Genomic DNA, 15,628 nt, shown 5'->3' with positions numbered 1-15,628 from the left:
GGCCCCGAGGACATAGCAGGAACTTCATCTTTATGGGTGGGGGACGGTGACTTGGGGCCTTGATTCAGGTACTGGGGCCCCTTCTGTCCCTGTCACTGTCCCTGTCCCTGTCCCTGCCCTGAGGACTGTCGGGGTCAATCCTGGCTGAGTGTGGACATTGCTAGTTCAGCAGACACCCTGAGGGCTGAGGCCAGGTAGGCCGTTGGGGCTCAGGGGAACAGGTGATGGGAGGACCAGGAAGGGGTGGCCGGGGGCTGAGGAAGGTGAGGAAGTGGGAGCCCCAAAGCCAAGGGTGGGGGCTGAGCTTTGGGGACCTGGGGCCTGTGTCCCATGCTTGGTGAGGGTGACCAAGCAGCAGACAGAGAATGGCCTGGAGATTTTGGAGGGAGGCCCCTGGCCCTGCATCGAAGTTCCAGGCAGGAGCATTTCCTGGTGGGGCATTTCTGGGCAGGGCAGTTCTGGGGTGGAGGGAGGTGGAGGGAGGTGGAGGGAGGTGGAGGGTGGTGGAGGGAGGTGGAGGGTGGCGGAGGGAGGTGGAGGGATGTGGGGGGAGGTGGGGGGAAGTGGAGTCGGGTGGAGGGGGGTAGAGGAGGGTAGGGAGACCCTGTGTGTGAGGGGATGGGAGGCACCTGGGCCTGGGGGATGAGGAGCCCATGGCAGGGGCTGGAGGGGCACCGGCCCCCGTTCTGCAGACCCGCTCCACTCCAGAGGGTCCCTAAGCCCCAGTCTCTTCTCTCTGCCTCCACCCTCTGGCCAGCACATGTGGCTCTGGGCACAGTGACCCCTCACACTGGGGAGTGCTTCCCACACTGTACGAGCCAGAGGGTGCCTGTGATGGAAGTCAGGACCCCAGCGCACCTGCTGCCCTGGAAGGGAGCTGTCTGACACAAGATGGGTCAGGGCCCGGGGCTGGGGTCCTGGCTTCCTGCCTGTGGGTCCCACGGGAAGGGCAGGCTGAACCCACGGGGGGCTGGGGCAGAGGATGGCTATGGTGAGGTTGCTGCCTGGCATCTGAAATGTGTTGTCACCAGCAAAGACCAGATGGATGGCCCACCCTGGAGGACGCAGACTGAGCAGGTGGCCCCACCCACCCTCACTCCCCTGTCTCCCTTCTGGAGCCTTGAGGCTGAGGGGCGTGCCTGTCACCCCCCCGAGCCTCATCCTCCCAGGGGTGTGGATGAGTTTCCTGTTGATGCTGCAACAAAGACAAGCATTGTGGCTTAAAATAACACATACTGATTTATCGTGGCTTAAAATAACACACATTGAGTTATTGTGGCTTAAAATAACACACATTGAGTTGTTGCGGCTTAAAACAATACACATTGATTCTCTCATGGTCTGGGGGCTGGAAGCCTAAAATCCAGGTGTTCAGGGCCAGGCTCCCTGGGAAGGCTCTGGGAGAGGATACTCCCGCCTTTTCCAGGCCCTGGGAGCTTTAGGCAGCTCTTGGCTGTGGCCGCCTCTCTCCCACCTCTTCCTCCACCATCACTGGGCTGTCTTCCCTCTGTGGGGGTCTCTGTGCCTGTTTTCTTCTTATAAGGACACCAGTCACACTAGTAGGGCCCACCCTACTCAGACACAACCTCATCTGAACCAATGATGTCTGCAATGACCCAGCTTCCAGGTAAGGCCGCATCCCCAGGTCCTGAGGGTTAGGACTCCAACACATCTTTTGGGGACATTATTCAACCCCCAAACCCCCATGGGGCACACCCCTGGCCTAGGCGGCCTCCACGTGGGTGCCAAGGTATCCCCCAACCCCCTCCACAAAGGGGAAGCCGCAGGAGGCAGGGCTGTGGAGGCAGAGAGTGCCTGAGGAGGCTCACGGGCCCCGCTCTGGGGCCAGACAGGAGGCAGGGTCCCCAGGGCTGGGTGCCGGTGCCCTCACGCCCCGGGGCATCTGTGGAGAGGATGAGCCTCCGTGAGAGCGAGTTCTCCCTCTTCTCCCACTGGAGTGACCAGATTAAGCCAAGGAAAGTGCAGGCACCCAGTTAAACGTGAGCTTCAGATCAACAAGGACTCCTATTCGGGGTAAGGATGTTCTAGATCCTGCACGGTACTCAGCCCGAGGAAGTGGTTCCTGTGGCTCCAGGTTCTCTGGTGCCTGCACCCTCTGTTTCATCGGCAATGCTGCTTGGATCCCCGGTGACTCCGTTCTGGCCACTGTGCGTCCACTCAGGGGTGAGAGAAGCTGGGGCCCAGGATGAGGGCCCCTGGTGGCTACGGCTCTGAACCCCTTCCCGGGAGGGTCAGGGAGGGTCAGGGGGCAGCAGCTGCGTTTCCTTTCTGCTCCAGAGCTGGGAAGTGGGTTCCAGAGAAGGGTCTGGTGGTGTCAGGCCAGGCCCTGGGGGCTGGGAGGTTCTGCACCTGGCCCAGTGGCCTCAGGGGCTCAGAACCAAAGCCAGCCAGGGTCCCCGCCCCTGCATGGTCTCAGCCCTGGCAGCCGTTTGCAAGTGGCTTTTCCTATAGACCTAGGACTTTGGGTGGGGAATGCCTCTCCCCACCACACGGCTTAAAGCAAGAAGTGAGGAGGGAAAGGCTGGGCAGTGCAGAGGGCCCCGGGATGGCTGTCAAGCCAGCAGAGGGCAGGCCTGGCGGGGGTCACTTGTCTGGTGGACCTGTGAGCTGGCCCGGGCCCCCCTCCCTGGGCCACCAGCTGCCCTGGCTCAGAGGCCAAGCCTGGGTGGGGCGGGGCGCAGCCCACCCACCAGCCAGCCCAGTGGGGCCTCAGAGCAGGCGCCATAAAAACGCCTCGGCCGTTGCCGAGGGGACCTGAGCCGAGGTGTGTTCCTGAAGCCATTGCATTTGATCCATGAGCCCAGAACGTCTCCGGGAGAGAAATATGGAAGCAATTATTGTGAGGGCCGTCGTTTGAGTAATTCCCAGAGAGACACCAGGGCCGGCGCTCGCGAAGCCTGGTGCACGGCGCCCTAATGAAGCAATTAAGGCAGGGATCCTCCGACTTTGATCTTGATGGGGTAATTTTTACAAAAACATCACGGAGTGATAGATACCCATAACTCAGAGTCCTTAATTGTACTTAATTTGTTTGGAATACGAATGTGCATTTAATTAAACCCCAGCTCGGCCCGCATGCTTCAAGCAGGGCTGTCAAGGAAAATTAAGACCCAGTTTGCTTTCAAAGTTACTGGTTTTTATCAGGCAAGGACAGCGGTCTTCGAACAGAAGGTTATGGATAATTAGGCCGAGAGCTGCAGCCCAAGAAAGTGGAGAGACGGCACCGCTCCAGGAGCGGGTGGGGAGGGGACCCCTCGGGGCAGGCAGGCAGCAGGGCCCTGTCCCATGCAGACCCCAGGCTCAAGGAATGGGGGCTTGGCCGGAGGTGGACATGTCCACATCCGCATCTGCCCACACAAGGGCTGCAGGGGTCCCGCCCGCAGAGTCCCCTCGCTGGGGAGCTGCTCCTCTGCCCTAATGGTCTCTGATGAATTTTGGCCACAGGGACACACATGAGACACAGATCTTCACTCTGGAAGGGCGGGAACAGTCCAGCCCATGATTCTGTTAAAGAGGGGAAACTGAGGCACAGAGGGAGGGGCTGGCCTTGCCCCTGGTCACTCAGGAAGTGCCTGTGCAGAGCGATGGCCTCCCTGTCCAGCAGCTTCGCTGCCTGGCCCTTATCAGTTCTCATCTGTGGGATGTCATCTGCTCCGCCTGGGTGTGTAGGCCCCGGCCATCAGCAGGTCCCTGGGGGAGTGTTGGGGGCACAGGGGGCTCGATCTTGAACATCTCCCCGGGCCGAGGGGCAGAGGAGAGGGGAGAGGACGCAGCCAACCCCATCCCACCCCGCCCCGCGCACTCCACCCCGCCCCGCCCACTCCACCCCGCCCCGCCCACTCCACTCCACTCCACCCTGCTCCAGGGCCTGGACTCCTGGAGACAGTGTGGTTTGCCTCAGGACCTGGAGGGTAAGGGTCCCCACCCTGTCAGGGAACCCCAGGCCTGTCCTTGGGAGAGCAATCTTCTGTGGGGCAGTGGTTGAGGGGCCAGTTTCATGCAGGAGACAGCAGGAGAACCTCTCCTTTCTCATCTGAGAGTTACAGCTCACAGACACACAGACAAGTACCTACATATGCATGCATGTGACATGTGACACACATGACATGTGTACACATGCAGATATACACACATGCACAGATGCATACAAAACATACATACCACACAACCCAGCAGACATGCACACATACATACACATGCCACATCCACACATGTGCACAGGTACACCCACACACAGATGCACTGACATGACCCATGGACACACAAGCACAAACCCACACATGCATGCCCACACAATATACATGACACACATGTGCACACACATGCACACACCTGCATGCACATGTGCACATGTTTGCACATGATGTACCTGCATGTACGCATGTGCACCTCCATGCGCCTGAGGACCTCATGGGCCCAGCGGTCGTTCACTCTTCTGGTCTGGCGTGGCCTGGGTGCCAGCCTGACCTTGATGGCTCTCTCTCCACACTGTCCACCACCCAGAGACCCCTCCTGTGACCCAGGCCGGCCCTGTTGCAAGGAGGCTTGCTGCAGTGGGAGTCTCCATGATAAAGTCACTGTGGCAAGGCCTGGGCTGGGTGGCCGGGACCTGCCCAACTCTGACTTTCCCACCCTGGGCAGCAAGGACCCCTTCGTGCTACCCCCCCCGGCTCTCGGTGGTCTGCGGCCCAGCAGGAGACTCCAGCCCCGCCATGCCCTGGGTCTCGGCCCTGTGCTGGGCATGGGAAGGCACAGTTCCCAGCCATGGAGTGGTGGCCCCTCGGTCCCAGGCTAGCCTGGCCCTGGCAGGGCCTGTGAATCCAGCCCCAGCGGCTGCTCCACCCTGAGCTTGCCTGGGCCTTGGCTCATACCCGGTGCCACACAGGGCCAACTTCTCTTTTCTCAAAGACACCCTTATGAGGAGTACAACCCGTGGGTTTGCCAATATCTGCCCCTTTCAGGTGTCAGGAGGTTCAAAACTTGCTCAGGGGACCCAGGTAGCAACAGGACAGATCGCTACATCTCAGGACCCCGGGGCCCCAGCCAGGGTTGTTTTCAGGAGATGCGGCCTCTGTGGAAGGGACCTTCTTTCTAGAGGGGGTCCAGGCCTCCCCAGCTCAAAGGTCCTGGCTTGGCGGGAGGTGTCTCTGCTGCTTTACCTGGTGGGGAGGGCCCCAGCTTGAGTGTGCCACCCTCCGGAGGGCATCTCGTCCGAGTGAGTGCTGGGTGAGTGACGTGGGTGCTGTCCTCCCAGGGCTGCTTCCTTTACACGTGTGCCGGCTGCCTTGAGATGCTGGCTCCCAAGACCTAATCTTGGCCAGCCGGGGTGGCGAATGTTCCTTCTCTGTGCTGCTGCAGCTGCCTCCGCACCCTGACTTCCTTCCTGAGGCGCCTGTGCACCAGCTGTGAGGGTACACATGGCGAAGAATGTTGGAGCCACACCTGGTGACTTGCAGACAGACTGAAAACTGCAGAGTGTGGCGGCGCCGCTGGCCTTCCTGGGCTGCGCTCAGCCTGGCATGGCTGCAGTGAGGATGTCCTGGGGCCGCCGCCACCGAGTACCACGGGTGTGGGGGTTTGAACCGCAGACGTTTATTCCCTCACAGCTCTGGAGGCTGGAGGTCTGAGACCAAGGCAAGAGCAGGGCTAGTTCCTTCCAGAGGCTCAGAGGGCAAATCCACCCAGGCCTCTGCCACCCGTGGCTGTGTGGCACACTCCTCGCTGCTCCTCCGCTCCCGGGAGCGCTGCCCAGGCTCTGGCTGCAGCTTCATGGGGCATCTCTCTGCCTGTGTGTCTGTGTCCACACCCTCCCTTTGTGTGACAACACCCCTCATGGTGGACGAGGGTCCCCTCACTCCAGTGGGCCCCTCACCTCCATTGTTCTGTCAAAGGAACGTTTATTCCCAAGTCAGGTCACCCTCCGAGGTCCTGGGCTGAGATCTGCAACTTATGAATTTTGTGGGACACAGTTCAGCCCACATGAGTCCTCCGTAGGCTGAGGGAGCTGACGTGTTGGGGGCGAGGGGCTGGGGCTGTGGCTGGCATGGGGTCACCGCTGCATCCTGCTTAGTGATGGACGGTTCTGCCTCGGCAGGCATCATTTTGGCTCCCGACTGCAATGTCTGGGGAAGTCTGCCTGCTTCTGGCAGGCACTTGCCATGGCCGGTCGGTGCCCCACAGAGCTGCTGTGTGTGGCCTCTCGAGTCCCCAGAACTCTGACCTGGCCAGGGTCCAGCAGGAGCACTGGTCACACTGACTGTTTCCACAGAGGGACTTGATGAAGGCGTCGGGTTCAGGAGCCGCGGCTGTCTGCAGGGCACAAGAGCACCTGAGGGTAGCCCAGGGCTGGTGAGTGAGGGAAGCTGGGAGCAGTCTGGGGCCATAGGTTCCAGACACTCAGAGGAGAGCCCCACAGCACAGGGGTCCCCCTTCAGAGCTGGGGTGCTGCTAGGGAGGGCACAGTGGGACCAGCTCAATGGGGTCCCCAGAGAGGCTGGAGGCCAGAACCAGCTGCAGCCGCCAGGACTGAGTGCCACCGCTTGGTGAAGAGCTGGCAGGGGCGGCCAGGCCAAGTCCTCCTCAGCACTTGCTTCCCAGCTGGCCCAGGGCCCATGGGCAGAACCCGACAGGAAGCCAGCGGGCAAGGGAGAAAGAGTCTGTTGGGTCCTTGCCCACATCTCAAAGTGCGGCAGGGCAGGCTGGGAGATGAGGGGCCCCAGCAAAATGCTGGGCACAGTCACCCTTCAGGGAGCCTGCATCAGTGCACGCCCGTTACATGCATGGCAGTTTCCAGACAGTGACAGCGGTGGCCTGGGGATGCTGCTGCTGGACAAGGTTGGCCTGTTGTGAAAAGAAACACACGCCACCCTCCGGTAAAAGGAGGAGAAGCCCCACAGCCATGAGAGCCACTGCCTGGTCACAGGTGTGGAATGTGTCTCGGGTAGGGTGAGCTGCTCTTCCAGGTCAGTGTGAGATCATCTGGCTGTTCTGTAGCACATACAATACATTGTCAAGCTGACCACTGCTAACCGTCCATTTATGAAACAATAATGGGAGAGAGAAGGGGAGGAAGAAGGGAATTGGCACACACACATGCACACATACATGCACACATGTACACACATTACACATGCACACATGCACACACATGCACACACACATGCACACACCTACACACATTACACATGCACACATGCACACACGTACATGCATGCACACACAATTACACATGCACACACATTACACACACACAACATGCAAACACACATGCACTCATGTGCACATGTACACACATATGCACACATGCACCTACATGAACACACATGTACACAATACACATGCACACAGACGTACAAACATGCACACACCTACACACATTGCACATGCACACATGCACACACATGCACACATGCACTCACACACACATTACACACGCACACACATGCACACACGTACATGCATGCACATACACACATTACACATGCACACACATGTACACACCACATGCAAACACACATGCACTCATGTGCACATGTACACACATATGCACACATGCTACACGAACACACATGTACACAATACACATGCACACAGACGTACAAACATGCACACACCTACACACATTACACATGCACACACATGCACACATGCACTCACATTACACATGCACACATATGCACACATTACACATGCACACACATACATGCATGCACACACATACACATTACACATGCACACACATGCACACATACACACATGCACACACATGCAAACACATGCACTCATGCACACATCTACACACATTACACATGTGTGCACACACGTACACGCACACACCTGTGTATGTACGCATGTGCATGTTTCTATGTGGTCTCGGTTTCTGCAGCTGGTCATGTGCTGCAGTGCATATTTATGGGAACATATTTCTTTTACCCACATTCTCTGTTTCATTTGCCCTCTCTCAGCCTCTCATCTGGTCAAGGTTTGCTCCCTGTTGGGGGAAACTGAGTTACTGTCACCAAAGGGGCTGAGTCCTCAGTGGCCCTGCTCATTCCTTTACTTCTGTGTTTTGGTGGCTGCAGCCTATTAATTCTCACAATTCCACATGGCAGTACCCAGAGGCGCCTGGAGATGCCCTGGGCTGCTGCTTGTTCTCCTCTACAGCAGCATCCCAGGGTCCCCTCAGCAGGGGCTTTGTCACCTTGGCTGGCACAGGAGCTTGTGGCTTACCTGTGGATTTGGAGCACACAGAGTCCAGCAGCTCAGTGCCCACACTGACTTCCAGCTCTGCGGACCTGCTGTTGTGTCACCAGAGGAAGCGTTCTGCTGAGGACCAAGGCATCTAAACCAGCAGAGTCCAACGTCCTAGGGACAGGAAATCAGTGTTCCAGGAGTGAGTCTGCAGGTGTGAGTGAAAGGAGCTCCCTCTGCATCCAACCAATGTTGGAACCTGGGTATGTTGGGACCTGGGTATGTTGGGACCTGGGTATGTTGGGACCTGGGTATGTTGGCTGCAGAATGGCACCATGGCTTGTTTAAAACATAAATTGCACCTGAAGATAGAAGCCCAGCCTTTCAGGGAGTGCTTGTCCAATGGGCATCATAACTAGGTCTTCACTAGGCCAGCAGAGGGGTGGGGAATGCCGTGGACCAAAGATTTGCAAGGGCGCCTGCCAGCCATTGCCGAGAGGCTCTGTGAGTTGACTTCCATGGCCGGAAACAGTACAGAGCTGAGTGCCTCGATGGCAAGAGAGGCAAGAGGCAGGTGCGCGGGGTGGAGCCATTGGAGCAGGGAGGCAAGTCTAGCCCAGAGAGGACTCCCCGAAGCCCCCTCCACGGTGCCCCCATGACTTCAGGGGCCCAAGGTCATCCACCAGGCACCCGTGAGTGAGTGGCACAAAGTCCAGGAAAAGCTGCCGCCAGGGGCCCCAGTGGTGGTTTCTGCTTGGGCACGTGCGGTATGCGGGTCCCACGACTGTGCTGGTCGCCCGGCTCACCTTGTCCAGGAGAGACCGTGTCGCTGAGCTGTGCGCGGTTTCTAGAGTATGGGCTGCCACCACAAAGCACCACAAACCAGGTGGCTTAGAACTGACTGCAGGAATGTCTCTGGTCTGGAAGCCAGAAGTGCAAAATCAAGGTATGGGCAGGGCCGTCTCCCTCCAAAGACCCTCCCTGTCCCCGGTGGCTCCTCGTCGGCTTCCTTGGCCTGTGGCTGCCTCACCCGACCTCAGCCTCTGTCATCACAGGACACTGTGCCCACGTGTCTGTCTCCACGCAGCATTTTCCCAGTCACACTGGCTTAGAAACCACCCCGAGGGCCTCAGCTTAACTTGATTAGATCTGCAAAGACTGTATTTCCAGGCTGGTGCCATGGCTCACACCTGTAATCCCAACATTGTGGGAGGCTGAAGCGTGTGGATCATTGGAGGTCAAGAGTTTGAGACCAGCCTGACCAACAACGTGAAACCGCATCTCTACTAAAAATACAAAAATTAATGGGGTGTGGTGGTGGGTGCCTGTAATCCCAGCTACTCAGGAGGCTGAGGCAGGAGAATCCCTTGAACCCAGGAGGCAGAGATTGCAGTGAGCTGAGATTGCATCATTGCACGCCAGCCTGGCCAACAGAGCAAGAGTCCATTCCCCACTGCAAAAAAAAAAAAAAAAAAGACCCTATTTCCAAATAAGGTCCCGTTCACAGGTACTGGGAGTTGGGGCATGAACATATCTTTCTGGGGTCACAACTCAACCCATGACAAACTCCATCCCTGCCATCCTGGCCACTTTGGGTGGGACCTCTGAGCAAGCATGGGGTAGCAGGCCCCAGAGAGAGGACAAGGGACCTCCCCAGAGTGTGGCTCTGCCTGGATTCCGACAGCATCCCCTGCAGCGGATGGCCTCGGTGCCCTCATGTCTGCCATCCCCGTGCCCCCCCAAAGGGCCATCCGCACACCCTGCCCTCAGCCTCCCTGTCTACCATCCTCCAGTCCCCCTCTTTCCAGGCCCCACTCGTGCCGGGGCCATCAGCAGGTCTCCTGAGCTGGGAGATGTATATCTCCACCTCTGCCTGTTTCTCCATCGGGACAACGTGGACAACAGACCGTGGCTGGGAGCTTCGCCTCCTCCATCGCTTCCCTCCCGCTGCCTTCTCAGGACTCTGGGTTAGAGCCGTAATTCTGCCACAGCTGACTTCCGTCAACAGAAAACAGTCAGGACCAGCTGTGAACCAAGCCCGAGTTTTTGTCTTCGGTCCAAGGTGGGCGAAGCTGTATTGCGTGGGATGAGGAGGGGGCGTACGTGAAGGGGGTGTGGGGCAGTGCCAGCCGCCTCGCCACTGTGTGGGATGACGAGGAGGTGTGCATGAAGGGGGGTGTGGGGCAGTGCCAGCCGCCTCGCCACTCCTCTTGCTTCTGCCTCCCTCAGCCCTCACGGGCCGTCCCTCGGGACCATGGGTTGCTGGCACTAGGCTCATCCTTGCGGCCTCCTGGCTCAGACAGTGCCTGGCCGACGAGGAGCCCTCAGGTTGGATGTCTTGTGGTCAGCCGTTGGGTCTGGGCTTTTCTCAGAAAGACAGCACGGGGCCTCGGGGGAGAGCACTGCTCTTGGCCCTGGGCGTCTATACCGCGTTCTCCGCCCTGTAGCTTTTCTGAGGTTCCACACAGTAGCCCTATCTGCCATGAAGACCTCTGACATTGCAGAGGCCAGCGAAGCATCTCAGGGTCTGAGATCCAAGGAGGCCCCCAGATGCTGTTTCTCTGTCCGGGCTCAGGCAGCAGATGGCATGGCAACGTCAGGCCAGGGCGGCAGGACCCTCAGCCACACGCTGGGGCCCTACATTTCAAGGACATATTGGCTGGTCTCCGACGCGTGTGTGTTCTACGAAGTCAAGCAAGATGCTTGCTGCTCTCTGACCATCAGGAACAACTGATGTGATGTCATCAGCAGGGAGACCAGAGCGGTGGCCCCAGGACCTCCCGGTGAGCAAGATCCCTGTAGAGGGGTGATCAGGAGGGTGAAGCGGGCCCCGGGCAGGGCTGTGAAGATGAACCCTCACCTGTGCCAGGTGGAAGCTCATGCTCCGGGATCGCAGGAAACCACGTTCCCAGTGGCCTGTCCTGTGCCTTCTCCCAGAGGACCCACTCCCTCAGTGGAGATTCCATGGTTGGAAAAGTGTCAGCAGCTGGGTCCCCTGGGTGAAGTCAAGACTAATCCCCAGCAGTGGTTCTCAGTTGGGGTGGGGGGTGGGTGGACATTGGGCAGTGCCCAGAGACATTTATAATTGTTACATTCGGGGGATGTCACAGGCTTCCAGTAGGGGAGGGCCAGGGAAGCTGCCAACACCTTGTGAAGACCAGGTCGGCCCCACCACAAAGGGTCATCTGTCCCCAAAGTCCTAAGTGTTGAGATTGTGCAACCCTTATCCAGGGTCACTTTCTGAGATCCATCTGCCTCCCGCACAGGCCACGATGCCAGGAATCCCGGCACCTGCCGCTCCAGGCCCAGCCTCAGCCTCACCACAGGGTGCTGTGCCTCCCTGGCTTTCCTCTCCTGGGTAGAGAGCAGCTCCAGGGGTGTCTGCTGCCTCTCCCCACCCCAACAGGCGTCATTCCGTGGGTTTGGGGCCAACGTGGGGATTCTCCCAGTGGCCAACTGTGTCCAGTCCAATCATGCATTCCGGGACTGTGGACGTGACTCAGGCCATGGAGCTCACGTGGAAGTGGACGTGACCACAGGTGTTGCTTTCCTCTGGACTGCATGGGGCTCAGGCTGCATGGGGCTCAGGGTCTCCAGGAAGCAGATCGGCACAGAGCCTGCTCCCACACGGCCCAGCTGGATCCCTGCTGTCGAGCACAGCCTGCTGCAGACCCGCTTGGGGCCGGTGCAGGGGAAGTGTCCAAGTTCCTCCTTGTGAGTGTGTAGGGGACCTTCCTGAAGGCTCCAGGACCCTGGGGAGAGCAGCCTGGCTGGTGCTGAAGCTGAGTAAGTGGCTGGGACTCCTCATGGGGACGCCACAAGTGAAGCTTCTGGTGGGTAGACACCGAGGACACCTGCCCTGTAGGTCGAGCTCCACTTCACTAGGCCTTCCATCTGATTGATCCCAGAGATCCTGATCAATCAGCCATGATGAAAGCACATGCCGAGCTAAACCTCCCAATGATCATTCTGTCCCCACTGCCCACGACAGCTGACAGCTCTTGTCCTCGACTGGCCAGCAGCAGTGAAACCCCGCCCGGCCACTGCCACTCCCCAACCTGTCGTTCTCACTAGACCCAGGGGCCCACCCCAGGGAGTGTGGTCAGCTGCAAATGCCTCCACCTCGCCCCTCGCCGAGATTCCCCTCCTGAGCCCTGGAGCCCTGGGAGTTGCCAGATACTGCGAGGTCCATGCAGGGGTGATATAAGGTGCAGGATCCCGAGACGCGGGAATATCCGGACAACCCTGGAGGCCCTAAATTCCATCACAAGTGTCCTCATCAGAGAGTTGCAGAGGAGACGTGACCACACCCTGTGGAGACGGCCATGTGGGACAGGGTGGGGATTGGAAGATGCTGGTCTTGGAGACCGGAGCGAGGCAGCCACAAACCCAGGAACGTCGGTGGACCCCGGAAGCCGGGAGAGGCTGGGAAGGATTCCGTACTGGAGCCTCCAGAGGAAGCGCCCTCATTTCTGCCCAGTGAGGCTAACTTTGGACTTCGTGCTTTCGAAGGGATCGAAAGGGACCCGGGCAGTGGACTCTCCCCTGGCAAGCGAGCCGCGGAGAGGCGCAGGAGGTGCAGACTTTCATTCCTGTGTCCCCGCCCCAAGGTCCAAGGCCCTGGCCCTTCCGGAAGGACGCCCGACGTCCCCCGAAGAGCCTTGACACGTGAGGGACCTCCGCTTTGCGCTTCGTCGTCGGCTCAATTACATGCAGGTTCGTTTTCGGTGAAGTCATCCCCGAGGCTAAAAGAAATGAGATTATTTCAGGGCCACCACCGTAGGTCTCTGCTTTGACTGTAGCTGGAGCGAGTCACGCCTCCCTGCGAGTTCTCGGGGCAGTGGTAGTCGGCCGGCCCTGTTCTCTGCAGCTGCCATTGCAAAACACAGTCCTGGTCAAGTGCAGCCCCCACGGGGTCCCCAAGGAACTTACTTCGAAGGAAACTCAATCACGATCCACACAGTGACAGTCCTGTTGACTGTGATGTCCCTGCATGGCTCCGACAGCCAGTGTCCGGTTTTCCTTGGTAGAAAGCGCAGCGCTGTTTCCAGGGTAACAGCAGCCTCCACCGTCCCGGAATTCCCGCTGCGATGGCTGGTTCTGGGGACTGTTCCCAGGATGAGTATCAGCCAACGTCCAGCCAGGGACTGGAACCCCCCTGGGTGCTTCCACAGAGGGAGTCCAACCCCAGAACGGCTGCCTGGGCCTTGGAGGGCGAAGGCAGGAAGCAGCCTCCACTCAGGGCTGGGAGGGTGGTGGAGGTGAGGTTGCCCAGGTCCAGAGGCTCAGGGAGGGGCTGCAGGGTGGAGATGCAGACAGAGGGGGGGGCATCGTGAGGATAGTGCGGACACCCAGGGAGGCAGAGGAGATGGCCTCGCCCCCGCCTCCTGTCCACACTGTCCAGAGAGAGAGGGGTGGGCACAGATGCCGAGGCCCTGCCCACCCCACACCCTGGCCAGCTGGCCTTGGTGCCTGCAGTGCCTCATGCTCCTGATAAGCAGTGAAGGGGATGCCCTGGGGAGGGAGGGCTGAGCTCCCAGGGCACACTCGGGACTTCCAGGTGCTGTGAGGATGAGGTCAGTTACACCCGCACGTGCATGGGGGAAGCTCTTCTGTTTGTTCACAGGTGGAAACGCCACAGATCCCTCGTTGGGAAGTCAGGCTGGTGGTGTTTCTTTCCCCAGGACGGCGGTGCCTGCGACAAGCAAGAGACGCCTCGGCCGCCTCTGACTTCCCGGCAGTGAGCTGTGCTTTGGCCCTAAAAGGACTCGGCATCTCCCTGTGGCTGGCTGGGGACACATAGGGGCAGGAGTCTCCATGCTGGACCAGCTCGTTTCCAAGCCGTTATCCCTGATCAGAGCCTTGGGGACCAAGAAGGGGCATCCATGTCGGGGCTCTGTTAACAGAACTCCCAGCATCCTCCACCCCTCCCGTCCTCCTTCCCTCCCTCCCATCCTTCCTTCCTTGCTCCTTCCTTTCTCCCTTTGTCAGGTCAGGAGGTGGCCCGGGGCCTGGCTTTCTCACCTGTACAATGGGAGGTGGGTGGCGCCGGGCAATGCCCATCTTCCCCTCTGGTGGCCGATGTCGAGGACCCCTTGACAGGCCCTGAGTGCTCCCGGGAGGGTCTGGTTTTCTGACAAGTCAGCCACGGCCCTGCCTGGGCAGGAATATTCAGCCCACGACGGTGGGAAACAGGGCAGCCCCGCCTGGCCAGCCGGGAGTGTCCACTTGGGATTTGATGCAAGCCAGGGCTGCAGCCCACCCTGCTCCTCACCCACTGGCCAGGCACCCGTAAGCTCCACACCAAGGGCAGGTGGGCGGGCAGGTGGGTGCAGGGCTGTGGAGGCTAGTGAGTGCCAGGCCTGCTCCTCGGTGCCTCAGACCCGCGGGCCTCCAGCTGCACCTGGCCCCGCGTCCCTGGGACGCTGACCTCGGGGCTTCTCTCTGCAGTTTCGCCCTCACAGATCAGCAGTGTTGGAGGGTTGGGTTTACCCCTCACCTCCTTTCCCACTCAGATGCAGGAGGGCTGGGCTGACGCCTCCCAGGAAGGCCCAGCTCCCCACGGAGGGTGGCCCTCCTCTGTGGCCACTGGGGACCCTCTGTGCTCCAGCCCTCCAGGCCCAGTGGTCAGGACATCGTAAGGAATGCTGTGGCTGGGGCTTCGAGAACCCTGTCCCCCACCAGCTCCTCTGCCCCTCCTGCACCTCTGCACAAGGTGCTGCTTCCCCTCCAGGGCTGTGGCCCCTCACGGGGGGTTTGCGGATGTATCCAGGGCCCAGCTGACCTGCCAGGGCCAGTGCTCTTTCCTCCTGATGGCAGCTCCCTGACAAGGTGTGGAGGAGGCTGCCCCCAGTGCCCACAGAGGACTTTCAACAGGGCAGGGCAGGGCAGTGCCACCTGCCTGGCGCTGGGCACCCCCACCTTCCTGGGAGCCGTGGTGCTGGAGAATGAGGACACTCCTGCCTCTGAAAACCCGTGGCCCTGAACCCACAGCAGGGATGGGAGCGCCTGACTCAGATGCTGTCTGCCGTCTGCTCCTGGGGCAAACTCCCCCTCCCTGAGAGGCTTACCTGGCTGTGGGGAGGGAGGGGCCCAGCTGTGTGTGTACGTTTATCTCTGCAGACGGGCTCTCCTGGGCGACAGCCCCCTCGCACTGTAATTCTGGAGATTTTCCTCGCGTGTCATTTTTAATAGATGTGATTATGGTTTGGAGTCTGATATTCTGGTAATTATCTTCCTGGGCTTAATCCCCGTGCCCTCATAATGCCATTAGGGACTCGACATGGGAGTCTTAAAACAGTGATTATTTATCGTGCGTGCCTTCAGCTCAGAGCAATCCCGACCGCGTTCCGCTGCTTCCGGGAGCGAGGGTGGGGCTCTCGGCGCTCAGGCGGCCTCTTCGCGGCAGCTTTGCTAA

General features: G+C 59.4%; 1 long non-coding RNA gene across 1 annotated transcript; it reads left to right on the top strand.

Moving 5' to 3' along the window:
* The first annotated feature begins 3,810 nt into the window (after positions 1-3,810).
* On the top strand, positions 3,811-15,423 carry LOC114674362 (uncharacterized). Its single transcript, XR_003725404.2, has 2 exons — positions 3,811-10,273; positions 10,787-15,423. It is a non-coding gene; the product is annotated as an uncharacterized LOC114674362 (long non-coding RNA).
* Positions 15,424-15,628: the final 205 nt, after the last annotated feature.

This window comes from Macaca mulatta, chromosome 1, assembly GCF_049350105.2.
Source record: "Macaca mulatta isolate MMU2019108-1 chromosome 1, T2T-MMU8v2.0, whole genome shotgun sequence".
NCBI lineage: Eukaryota > Metazoa > Chordata > Mammalia > Primates > Cercopithecidae > Macaca > Macaca mulatta.
The sequence above is the reverse complement of the archived record's forward strand: the minus strand, read 5'-3'. Positions and strand labels throughout refer to the sequence as shown.